General features: G+C 27.0%; 1 long non-coding RNA gene across 1 annotated transcript in view; it reads left to right on the top strand.

The window, feature by feature from the left end:
• Nucleotides 1–674: 674 nt before the first annotated feature.
• The window catches only part of LOC122271836 (uncharacterized), a 22,109-nt gene continuing 9,198 nt past the window's right edge, over nt 675–13,585 (top strand). The window contains exon 1 of the long non-coding RNA XR_006226625.2: nt 675–801. This is a non-coding gene — a long non-coding RNA (uncharacterized lncRNA). The remainder of the gene's footprint in view (nt 802–13,585) is intronic.

Below are 13,585 nucleotides of genomic sequence, written 5' to 3'. Positions count from 1 at the left end.
TAATATCAATAATGATTTCCCATGGATAACTAACATAATCATTTTAGATGAGTTTTAAGATATATATATATATATAGATATATATAGGTTAAGATTCTAAAAGGAATTAAAAATTGTTGAAAAAAAGTAATTTCGACATCTTACAAGGACGAATCCTTAAACAAATGTATAAAATAAATGAATGCATTTTTCTTGTTTTCTATGAAGTGAATATATTGGATTTAAACAAAAACGTTCTACACTCTCAGTTCCTTTTCCAAACAAAAATAGATTAAAAATACGAAATAAAATCAAAGAATTTATAAATGTTTCATGATTTTCGTAATCTTGAAGAAAACATTTAAGGTTAAGCTTGAAAAACAATTTTAATCGTTAAAACTAATTCACTCCAAACACAAGTGCTAGAATACAACAATGTATAGATATAAAATAATAAAAACTCAGAACAAAATATTTTCTGATACTCGGTATTGAAATTCCCGAGAGACTACTTTTTTCGTAACTTTGAGACAGTTACAAGCTAGAGACTCTCCATGAAGGAGCAAAATTAAATATCGAGATCAGATAAGAATAGAAATATACATATTTTAATATTTATTTCCTATCCTTTCCCCATTTCAATATTCTTCTTCTCTGAATTTTGATTGGTTTTGATAGTCACGTGACCTAAAACCCAATATCCGTTGTCAGTGAAATAAAATTCCAGTAGTTTTTCTTTTACTTCTAGCATTAAAGTAGCCAGTTTATCAACTATTATCATCTCTGGTTACTTCTTTCCGTTTTTGTCACTCAGTGAATCAGGTTAGACAAGTTTTTTTTGTAATATATATTATTTTATAAATAAAAATATTAGCCTTACTTATCCTTATTATCACACAAAAAATACACGGCTATTCTGATAATAATGCCGTACTGTTTAGTAATAGGATAAAAACAGCATAATTTTGCTAAATTGAACCAAAATATACGATATCTAAACCATTCATTTGGCAATTTTTGTAATTATATGGCTTCAGTTACTCGGAAATTCTGGTTTCCGAAATTACAGTTCCTTTTATTCAGAATTAGTACAAAACTACAAAGTAATTTTAACCGAGTAAACAATTTTTATGTCATGCTAAGGTATCATGATAAAATTTTCACATTTTACCACACTTACCAAATTTTATCATATATTATGAGATTATATCTTATTGTTAATATTACCAAAATCATTACTAAAGGCATCGTTTGATCTTTTTGGTGGATCATTTAGTATTATGGTAAAACACGATACATTTTACCATATTATGGTAGTTTTGAACTCATACTTTTTTCACAGTGTAGTTTCTATACAGGTTTTACGACACGGGGTGCAGAAGTGGAGGTAAATGTCGTAAGTCTCTAGGCGAAGGAGAACATGAAAATTAATTTGCATTTGGCTCTTGAAAACTATTAAATATAATAACAAATATTTTATGAAAGAAATTTAAGATCATAAAAATTATGTCACCATATAATAATTATGTCACCATATAATGATTATGTTACCATTTCCCTTGCTGCATTGGAAAAGAAAAAATCACAAATCCCATTAAAATTTACATAATTCTTCTATGCATAAGGGAAAACGATTAAGAATGTTTTGCTAAAAATAACGTTTAATAAATAATAATTCATGCCATATTATATTTATATAAAAATGAATTTGAAATAATGATTTTGATTTTTATAAGTATACATTTTCTACGTGTTTTTTATAATTTATTTTTTCAACTGGTTTTTTATCCCTCTGTAACAGGAGCATCTATACAACGTGAAGAATGCCATATTAATTTACCGTAAAAACTCAAACCATCAATTAGGGTGCAGTTACTTTTTAAAGTAAAATCCGTTTTTAACGAAATATGTTACAGAAAAAAAATCTGACATGCCCTAGTTTTTACAATTATAATTATCGTAAAATCACCGAATCGTTCTAAATCAGGAAGCATTACTGTAAAAATTACAGTATAATATTTTGCGGTAACAATGAGTTTTAAAGATGATGTACCCAAAGTACCAATACTTTATATCATAATTTCATCCGAAATTTCAACTTCGTAATTTATCACGGGCCTCATTCGTTGTAAAGCTGTGACATACTTCTGCGTGTCACAGATTTATAAGGGATTTAAAAACATGTATTTCAATTAAGAAAATGTTTTATAATAATTGATTTTAAAGTTGCGTCAGTAAATTATATAAACCAAAGCAAAACTGGACCTTACTTAAGCTTTTGTATTTTTAAAAGACTTTTATAATTTTGATTTTTTTAAAATAAATTATTTGTACGCTAAATATAAAAATTAAAAATATATTTTTCAGTAAAAAATTTAATAAACTATTTATTTTCCTACTTTGTTTTTGCATGAATTAAATTTAAAAAAAACATCCATGCATAATTGTCTGCTTAAAATAATAAAAGTTTATAAGAGCAATGATAAGAATAAAGACAATAGCTAAAAAACTAATTGTATATAAATTACAAACTATTGTTTTTTGTTAAAAAAAAAGAAAATAATGTATAGTAAAAGTTTAAAAAATCATTTCATTTTAGTTTAAAAAATCCTCCTTTGGTAACATCAATTAATTTTTTCAGACATAGAATTCAAAATTTTTTAAAATACGCATAAAATAAACACAAAGAAAATCACATTGTGTTTTTATATACTTGAAATTATCAGCAAAAGGTTTTTTGAGCACGAGATTTATTTTAAAATGTCAATATAAAGAGGGAAGTTGCAAGAATTTCCTCATAAGGACTTTAGTTTTAAATTATTTAATGTTCGTTTAAGATTGCAGAAAAGCGAAATACACCACGTTCGGAAATAAACAATTTGTTTTTGACATTTAAGAGAAATAAACAATATCCCAAAGGCACTTCTTCAAGCACTTAATATGCTCATAGCATATCATTTCCTTTATTGGACTAAAAACTTAATTGAACTTTTAATTTAGTTACATAAGTAGATTTCTTTTATGTAGTCATGCAAAGGATTTTTTTTTAATTTTAAAAATTCGTATCATTTTTATAATTCAAACTTAACATTAGTAGGATATTTAAAAAACTCGACGTTTCTAAATATTAAAAATGTAACAAAATGCTGAATTAAACTTGTTTATTTTTACAAAATCGCATGCATTTTTTAAAGAAGGACATTTTAAGTAATTAGATTTTTCTTTTTATCACTAAGTTTATCTTTTAAAGTCTGAAAAACTTATAACAAAATTTGTCAACTATAAAATGAAAGTGAGCCTATAAAATGAAAGTGAATCTATAAAAAAGCTCTTAGCTTATTGAAGCAAAATTTCATTATTTTTTGTTTTGATATATAAAATGCATCGTTTTTAATATTATTAATTTAATTTGGCTGAATGCTTTTCTTTTATGCTCAGAATAGCTGTCTCAATATCGTAAAGCGTATAATTCTTCTTCATCTTAAGTCTATAATCTTCAATCCTAGGGCATCTAGTTTTCGGCATTAAAGCTAATCTTAATGCATTGAATAAAAGTAAAATAATATCAGTGATTACATTATTCATAAATGACATTGAATATTTAGTTTATTTTAGCCTATTGTTTTAAAGTCATATAAAATGTACTTTAACTATTTAATTTTTAAAAAATTGTATTTAAAATATAAATTTACTCAGATTCTGGCAAATTCAAGTTAATCTTAAAATCTGATTTATAGTTATTTAAAAAATTACTTCATTTTCCTTCTGATTAAATTTATGTTCAAGTTAGGGTTAAAATAACGTGCCAGTAATTTTATCAAAAGATTTATGCTAAAAATATAAACCCTCAGACATATAGTTAGTATATTTACAGTTAGTTAAAAAATATATGGATAAGACAAAATTTCTTGTAGCGATTAGATTGTTCAAACATTCCATTTGAAATTAAATTTACCTGTTCACTACGAAGGATGTTAATTATTTTAAAACTCATATTACATTCATTTTCAAAATAATCCCATTTCAGAATATAGAAAATTCATTATCAAATTAGGGGGTAAACGTTCTATTAAATAAACAAGAAATTTATATTTAAAGTGAAAATCGTCTGATGTATATTTAACCTTCGAAATGAAATAAAAAATATTCCATTAAAGTGGTTTCATAACAATAATTAGTTAATTAGAACAGCTCGATTTCAGTGTTAGAATTTTGTTTTGCAATTTACCGTAAATAACCGGCAGCTATCTGTCTATTCAATTAACTGTAAAGATTACTTCTTAGAACATTTTTTATCTTTACGGCTTTTATACATCGCTTACAACAAATATGGTTAAAAAAACATGAATACAAAACTATACGTATTTTAACCATTTACAACTAACATGGCTTAAAAACCATAAAAATGAAAATTAACTGGACATTATAGTTTGGCTTTTCGTTAGGTAATGGGCATTGACTCTAGGTTGCGGTTTAATCGTTTTATGAAGTGAACCATGAAACGTAATTTAAATATTTTATTTAGTTAGTTCACCTATTATAAGAGATGGGAAATGCTTGACTTTTTGTGTTAAGCAGCATTATGGTGCTGGAATCTATATCTGAATGAGAGTATCGGATTCTAATGGTCCTGGGTCACAAATTGAGGAGAGCGAGACTTTGGCAACTCTCCATGTATTGAAGGGAATGAAGGCAATCTTGTCGTGTCAACGAAGGGACTCGAACTGTCGGTTATGAGATTAACAGATTAGTTCTCCGGGCTACAATATGTACTCAGCTGCAAGGTTTGAAGTGGCTTCAGTTGTTGCCTAATTGAACTGATAAAATTCTAGTTGTTCAACCGAACTAGGTGAAAGCATTTAATAAAATGTTTTAAGTAAAAAAAATAGTTTAAATAGCATTTTATTTAGGGTTTGCTTTACTCTTTCATTTGAATATGAAAAAAATAATAATTAAGTAAATTCTTATTTAACCATTTTTTCGAGAAATTTTTAACAGTGTTAATTATACTACTCGTATACCTCTCATTTTAAAAGAAATAAAATATAAGAAATTTTATTCATTAGCATAGGGAGAAGATAAAATGAAACTTATTTCAAAATTGTTTTCTTTAGTTAAAAATTAATAATTTAGTTAAAAATTAAGCATTACATACAAAAGCCCTCTTTTAAGTTATCCTTTCTAATTATTTTTAAATAAGATCTGTCTTTTGCAATTTAAAATGTTATTTTTACGGAACATTTGAAATCCGTAATTCCAGTTCATTAAAAAATAATAGGTATAATATAAAAACCTTTGAAACAATTAATTTACTTTAGTTGTAGAAAACACTTCTTTGATTTGTTTATGAAAAGATTTTTAAAAAAATATGAGTACGATGAATTTTTTAGCAGCTTTAAAAATTAAATATAAAGGAAGAAAAATATTATATGAATGTTTTTATCAAAACTTCTCTGAATTGCAGGATTAACACGCAAGTTTTTAACAGTACCTTAAATTAATTTTATGAAACTTGTATATTTTTATTTCATTAGAAATTTTTAAAGTTATTTAAATTGTGACATTTGCTTGAAAAAATAAATTTATAAGCTTATTCTGTTCTTAAATAAAAATGAACTTTTTTTAAGCTTAGGTTTTAAATCCCTACCATCAATTGCGTCAGGAAACTAATTCTAAAATTGTCGTTATTAGATTTATTAGATAATTCGAAAATAATTAGTGTAGCTTTAAATTTTATTTTTGAATCTGTTTAGCAACGCAATGTAACGTTACATCCTATTCTAAGCATTTTAGAGCATTTTATTTTTGCTTATACGCAGCAAATGTTCGATTCCTTTTTATTCTTACACTCTGCAACCGATTAACATAATTTTTCACCAGCTTGACCAAAAGACGAAGCTATTTTCTATCAAATAAATTACTTTTCCATTTTGCAACTGATTTTCTCTACTCTATCTTCCTCTTCATTACAGTAGATACGATTTAACCATCTTACAAGGGAAACTAGGGAAGTGTGACTCTCCAATTTTGAAATAAACTAATGAGATGTATGCCTTATGAGGAATAATTTTAGGGGGTAACACTCGTTTCGGCCCATAGAAGGTCCTGTAGGAGATAAAAAATGATTCAAAATATAGAAAAATCGGTATTTCATTACTTGTTGTTGTAGTTCATTTACGTCGCACTAGAGCTGCACAATGGGCTATTGGCAACGGTCTGGGAAACATCCCTGAGGATGATCCGAAGACATGCCATCACAATTTTGATCCTCTGCAGAGGGGATGGCACCCCCGCTTCGGTAGCCCGACGANTAATAGCCTGCATTGAAGTAATGAAATACCGATTTTTCTATATATTGAATTATTTTTTATCTCTCACAGGACCTTCTATGGGCCGAAACGAATGTTTCCCTCTAAAATTATTCCTCATAAGGCATACATCCCACTAGTTAATTTCAAAATTGGTGAGTCACACTTCCCCAGTTTCCCTTGTTAGTCAGGAATACTTTAATTGCTTTTATCATATAAAGAGTGATACTGTATTTCTTTTAATTTTTTTATCCTATTATTCAAATTTTATTACCATAGTAGCGCCATAATTTCTCCTCAAGAACTTTCGTAAAAGGTTCATTAGGTGATTCTCACATGATTAAATCATTGTCCAATTCTCGGTCACATAAAAAATATTATATGGATGGCTTACTAACGTTTTATAAAGTTAAAAATAATTTTGAACCCTTATTTATTAAATTCACCAAATGAAAGAGTAAAACAATATTTTTAATTATTATTTCATTTACTGATGGTCCATAAAAATTTAGAATTGGGAGTCTATAAAATTTGGATAATTTTAAATTACACATTCTATTTTATGCAATTTTAAATGGAAAAAAATACAAAATATTAACGTAATCTATCAAAAAATTTCGGAGTGATAAATTTTTAAAAAAAATCATATTTTAAAATTTTTAATTCCATAGAACTATTTGACTGATTTCTTTCAGATTTTGTATTCAAGAAATTTAAAATTTTTCATAGTTTAGAATGGTGTGAAAAAACTGTATATCTGACATTTCAACATTGTTTCGACTACTATTAAATATACTAATCAAAAATATTAAAATAATCTATATACTTGAGGTCAACCCTTTGTTTATACCATTAAGACAAATTTTAGTATATGAAAATCAAATCATTAGAATAAAAGATATATGAGTTGATTTTTTTTTGTCTCATTTTACAGAGAAATCAGCATTAAGAGTAAAAGACGTTTTCCACCACCAACAGTAATTACTTTTAATCTTTCTCTGATCTCTGCGTAACCCGTGTTTTAAATAATGTATTCATAAAATTATCGAACTGAAATTGTCTTTTTATAATGGGCTAAATATAACTTTTTTCCCTAAAAAAAAGTTTCAACTTATTTTTTATTTATCTTCTCTATTGTCTCAGAAAAATTGGTTCAGGATTTTATCTTTCTACTATTTTAATGTGCTAATTTTATTTCATTTTATAACCGTCGTTGAACAGCTGACCCAAATTTTTGAATTCACGACTGCCAATTTTCAACTCGGTAGCCTTTTAATTTTGAATCCAATCCGGAAGACAAGGGTACTCCTGGATCAGGTATTGGGATAAATTGGTCTTTGTGGAGGGATACTTGAATGAACTAACCCGTATTTGGCTTACATGGAAATGAAAACCATAAAAATCTCCAAGGGTTATTTTGACGACAAGTGGACTCTAACCAATTATCCGTCTACCACTGACGGATAAGCAGGATGCGAAATTCGTATCGACCAGCCATTGCTTGGATTTGAACCCAGTTCCTCTAACTGCCAGGAGAACACTCTATCCCCTGAGACACCACGACACATTATGTTTATTTAAAGCATATTTAGTTCTTAATATAATAAAAAACTCAAAATATATACGCATATAATATAATATGTACGCAAAATAAAATAACATTCAAGACGTCCAATATTATAATACGCAAATTTTGATTCAACAGTGGAAGAAGATTCCAAGTAACACTAAAAATGTGTGAGATTTCTTCAGGAAAAATATCGTTTTATCTTAATATTAATTTATTTTGATGAATATTTTTTATATCGATATAGCATTAGATGATGGTTCTACGTGACAATCTTTGAGTGCAACCGAAACGGAAGACGGATTCAAGTGCATTTACTAAAAACAGTCAACGAGAAACCTCTTACAGCTCGTTGTTTTCCAGTAAATCAAAGCAACATGATACATAACGCTAGCAGTTTAAATAAGTGTTAGGGAGTTACAGATTTGAGCCACTGTTATCTTATTCCTAAGAAATAAAAGAATAGTATATTCTTTACTTACTTTTAAAAGCGTAAAAACTTTGAATCCAATAAACTCAAATTCACATAAACATTACTTAGAAACTTCATTTACTCAACTTAACATTTATGATAGTATATAACAGAGTATATAGATACAGAGATAGTATATAACAACCTGCGGCTCGCGAGCCACGTGCGGCTCTTTGAAGGATTATTTGTGGCTCTCGATAAATGTACCCGAGTTCCCTTTCAATTTTTGTGATATTATATTTTAAAAAGTCATTATCGGTCTGTATGTATTTCAAAATGTCTTTTAAATTACTGATAACAAATATGAAAGACTAAGTGCAACGTTGTTCAAATCAAGGTGAGTTTTCCATTTCCAATCTAATTATGGCTCAAAAAGCATCTGGAGAATTAGAATTAATAGAGATGCAGGAAGATCAAGCTTTACAATTAAAATATAGGTCGACGTCGATTACTGAATTTTGGAAATTTGAACCAGAATCGAAGTATCCTGAATTAAAAAAGGCTGATTGTAGAATTATTTCAATATTCGGAACAACGTACTTATGCGAATCATTTTATTCCACTTTAAAATTCGTGAAATCCAAAAGCCGATCAGTATTAACTAACTAGCATCTGAAAGAATTACTGAGAAGTGCTGTCACCAATTATTCACCAAATTTTAAAGAATTATCAAGAAAAATAAATATGTTTAATTTTTAATATTTAAATTCAATACACATATTTTGTACTTTTGCTTATATGTTCTCAATAAAAATAATTCATGCAAAAAAAAAATTTTAAGACCTTTTTTACATACCTTTTGAATACGTATTTAATTGCGGCTCGGGGAAAATTTTGAATTTTGAAAAATGGCTTGACTATCAAGGAGTATCAAGAGTAACTACCAAGAGTAACTATCAAGAGTAACTACCCTGGTATATAATATATATGATAGAAATATTTCATTATACACAGTAATAGGCTGCATGGAGGATTAATCATTAAACTTGTAGAAATGGTATGTTATAATATATTTAACGGTTTCTTGATTGAAAGCAACGTTCTAAGACTTAAAATATATCTTAAGCATGATAGATGGTTATTTATCAGATTATTGGCTATAAATATTATAATGGTATTCACATGGTATTTCGTGCAATGGATAAGAAGCTGAAATTTTGTGTCAATTTATAAGCAGATCTTACGATAGCTCATTATGTCCGATAAAGACAATTATTAAGCCGTTTCCTATATAGTAAGATACTAATATCTTTAGAGGAATATTGGAGGAACTATTAGGTACATTTCTGATTTCGATGTAATGGGCCTTGAAGTTAATACTTAATTGATCTCGAAGATTTAGAATGTCTCTAAATCTAAAATAAATCGTACAGATAAATTATTCAATTTAATTTTAAATGGCTTGAAAAATTTTGCATGAATGATTTTGGGTTTCAAGCGTTATGTTAAACAATATCGTTTACTATTTTTTGTCTTATATTTGTAGTAAAATACTATTTTAAATTGTGTTAAATATAATTAATGGAAAAAGAATAAAATGACAAACAATGGATAAAGCAAAAATATCTTTGTATTGCGCAAATTATTCTGTACGTGTATATTGTAGTTCAAGGAGGACTTAGTGCTTAAAGGATAATCAATTATGTTGATACTTACATTTTCTCTTAAGTAGTAATTTGATTTTAAAAGATCGTCGTTTTTTGAAGCAGAAAAAAATATATAAAAAGCTTTACTTTTTAATCAATTAAGAAAAGGAGAGTTTTTTTTTTGCACCCTATTTTACAACAAAAGCGAAGAAAACAATTAGCTTGTTTTGTAAAAAGAAGTTAAAGTAAAAAGAAATTCCACTGTAAGAATTATTTTTAACAACGAAGGAAAATAAAAATATAATAATAATTAAGGAATTGGTATCAATAAGGCTTTATAATGAGGTTTTCAATTTTCATTAAAACTAATTTAATAGTTAAACATTGTTTTATAGGAAATTATATACGAATGCAATATTTTAGTTAATGAAAATGAAAACTATCTATTTAAATCGCAAGGTTAAACAGATTTTTTTAAACTAACAACTTAAAATTTTTTAAACATTTTAAATGTAGAGTGAAGGCAAATACCTGTCTGCTTCTAACTAAATAAATTGGAAATTTGAATCGATAGTCATGATTTTCGAACAATATATGAAACATGGAACGAAATAATAATTTCTGTCCTATTTTTCCGGTAACGTCAATCCAACAATAACACACTGCAAATAAAGTGCATTTAAAGTTTTACAATATAGTACAGATAAAAAAAAAAACTGCTGTATAAAGAAAAACGCACAAAAAAATACAGACCGTATTAGCAATAGCACTTATAAAACTNAAAAAAAAAAAAAAAAAAAAAAAAAAAAAAAAAAAAAAAAATGAGGGATGAACAATCCACAAGAAAATAAACGGACAACCCTGAATAACTTTTGATCTGTCTCGGCGATATTTCGTTTCATTTATTATCAGGTCAAGATTGTGATACGTTTGCTCTTTAGCTAATGCAAAAACATCAAATTTAGTGCAACTATCTAATTAGATATTATTTTCATCCACAATTGAAAGACCAGACACCTGTCGTTGAAAAAAAAAATATCTAACGCTTCTATGACTTTTGTAGGCAAATGTTACTTTTGCTGTATCACTAAAAGTTCTTTGATTCTTTTAATTAAAAATGAAGGAGTTTTCGCTATAGTATGTTTAAACCTTTGCATTATACAGATAATGCAGCAAATTTTTCCTGTTGAGCACAATGAAGGTCATGGCGCGTCTTCATCCATTACCGGAATTCTATAGACCCCTTCTTTTATGAATAGCTTATTCGCAACATTTATCTTAGCCACAGGTTAGGAAATTCTTTTAATTTTTCTCCACATTGAAACGCTTTGACGTACTATGACTTCATGTTTTCAGGCGATTACTATAAACATTCCTCAAGACATGTATAAAATCTGATACTGTCAGCATTCCTACAAAACTAGATATTGACTCATTGCATAAGGACGCACTTATGAGTATATTATTTACAAGGGCCTCAAGTGCAATTTTTACCTAACGCTTAATGAGCAGCACAACAAGTTAACCACTGACTGGCATCACATTATAAAACTTATGGAAGCACAGAAAAATGGAATAATTTTATTTTTAGCTAGATTGGTTTAATCGGCCTGATGAACCCTAATTACATCAATGATAATTAATTTAATTAGTTAATGTATAGTACTACAAGAAATATTCTAAGAGATATTAAGGGTAGTGGTATTAATTTTAATCAACGCTTAATGTACAGATAACAATCTCAAAAGTTCGAGGGGATGTCCTCAAATATTCTACATAATTGGCGCATACGTTTATTTTTCTCTGAAGAAACATACCTTTTTTCGACTGGTTTGGATTTATGACCCTCGAAATATAAGGGAGTAACTGCAATACGAGAAATAAATATGGTCCAATTAGTTTGGTCAGGAAATCGGTCCAAAATTTGGAAACCTTAATACTAATTTTACTTTCTGCGTATTTCACCAAATCTCGAGAACTTTTTAAACGAATTGAAAATTTTGTTGCACATAATTAAAAAACTAATTGCATACATAATATAACTTTTAGTAAATATTTATTACTCCAATTTTTAAAATGCAAATGAAGTTAAATCGACTGAAATAATTGCTGAGAAATCAATTTTCAATAATACAACATTTTAAAAATTTTATGTCTCAGGAACTATTCAAACAAAATTGGACCACTCTCCTGACCAAACTATTGGGACTATACTTCCCAGATTGTGGCTACAACCCATAATTTTTGGGTCAGAAATTCGAATCCGTCAAATAAAAAAAAGAAAAAAAAAGGTTTGTTTTTTCAGAGAAAGTACCTTTTCTGTTTCTGATTACCAAACATCGTCTGCCATAATTAATTGGCATATTTGAGGTAATCTCGCGAAACTTTAAAAATGAGTCCAAGAAAACGAAAATCTGATCGTTAGATCAAAAATTATTCATGGTGGTTTTTTTATTTTGCGCACAATATCGGAGCAAAATATATACAAATTAATTGAAACCGAATTCAAAATATTAAAAAATAAGGATAAAACATATAAAAAATGAAAACAAAAATAAATAATAAGAATCTAAAGCCTCAAAAAACTAATAAAAAAATAAATGTATCAAGAAAATATTTAGAGAAACTGTAAACTCGGTAATCAGTGCTCAGTTTTACAATTTTTCTTAGAATATTTTTTTTTCATATCAGAGGAAAAAAATGCTGCTTGATAAGTTTTAAAGAACAAAATAACATTGTCACGATTAGATTAATATTTCAATATTAATATCTTATGAAAAAGTGTAAGTAAGCTTAAAATGTTGCTGCTATGTTTTTAAAAGTGTACAAAAACAAGATATATTAGTCATAAAAACTTTTGCTTCATAATTTTTATATATATATGAAGAAAAGGAATATTCAACTGACATTACATACTAAAGAGCAAAAAGCTACAGTTGTTTCCTTAATACTCCCATTGGGAAAATTAAAAATAAATGCCTTCTTCAAAATGCACCGTTTTTTTATCCAATAAAAAGCCTAAAATATTAAATATGTATACCTAAAAAACCATTATACTGAAGAACGAATATAAGTAAGAGTATAGACTTTTGAAAAATAATTTTCTGCTGCAATTTTTTTCTCTTTACTATCAATTAATATGCCAAATGCTTTAATTACAAATGTGTTTTTGCATTTGTAATTGTACTCTTTACTTTAGAGAGTTTTTCACTTTTTGTTTCATATAGTGTTAATAAAAAGTACGAATAAATAATAATAAAACAAACTGTGCTAATTTAGCACCATCAACAAAATTGCGCAAATTACATATTGCATTTAGAAAACCTCTTAAAAATGTAGATTAAAAAGTCTACCAATAGAAAAATTCAGATCAGCAATTAAATTTATTTTTGTTTAATTCATAAATTTGAGTTAAAGTTTACTTATTATAAAAATTATATTCAACTTAATTACAATTTTAATCATTCATAATTCATTTTAAATTAAATGAACTGTCAATTATCATATTTAAAATAAATATTAGCGATAAAGTAATGAAATTAGCTTTATTAATAATTATTTAATAATTATTAATTAATTAATTAATTAATATAGATTATATATAAATATATATATATTTTTTGTGAAGACTTATCGAGTTATCGTGATGTATTTTCTAATTTTCAACAATCGT

Source organism: Parasteatoda tepidariorum, chromosome 9, assembly GCF_043381705.1.
Source record: "Parasteatoda tepidariorum isolate YZ-2023 chromosome 9, CAS_Ptep_4.0, whole genome shotgun sequence".
In the NCBI taxonomy this organism is placed as follows: domain Eukaryota; kingdom Metazoa; phylum Arthropoda; class Arachnida; order Araneae; family Theridiidae; genus Parasteatoda; species Parasteatoda tepidariorum.
This window is presented reverse-complemented; position numbering and strand designations above follow the sequence as displayed.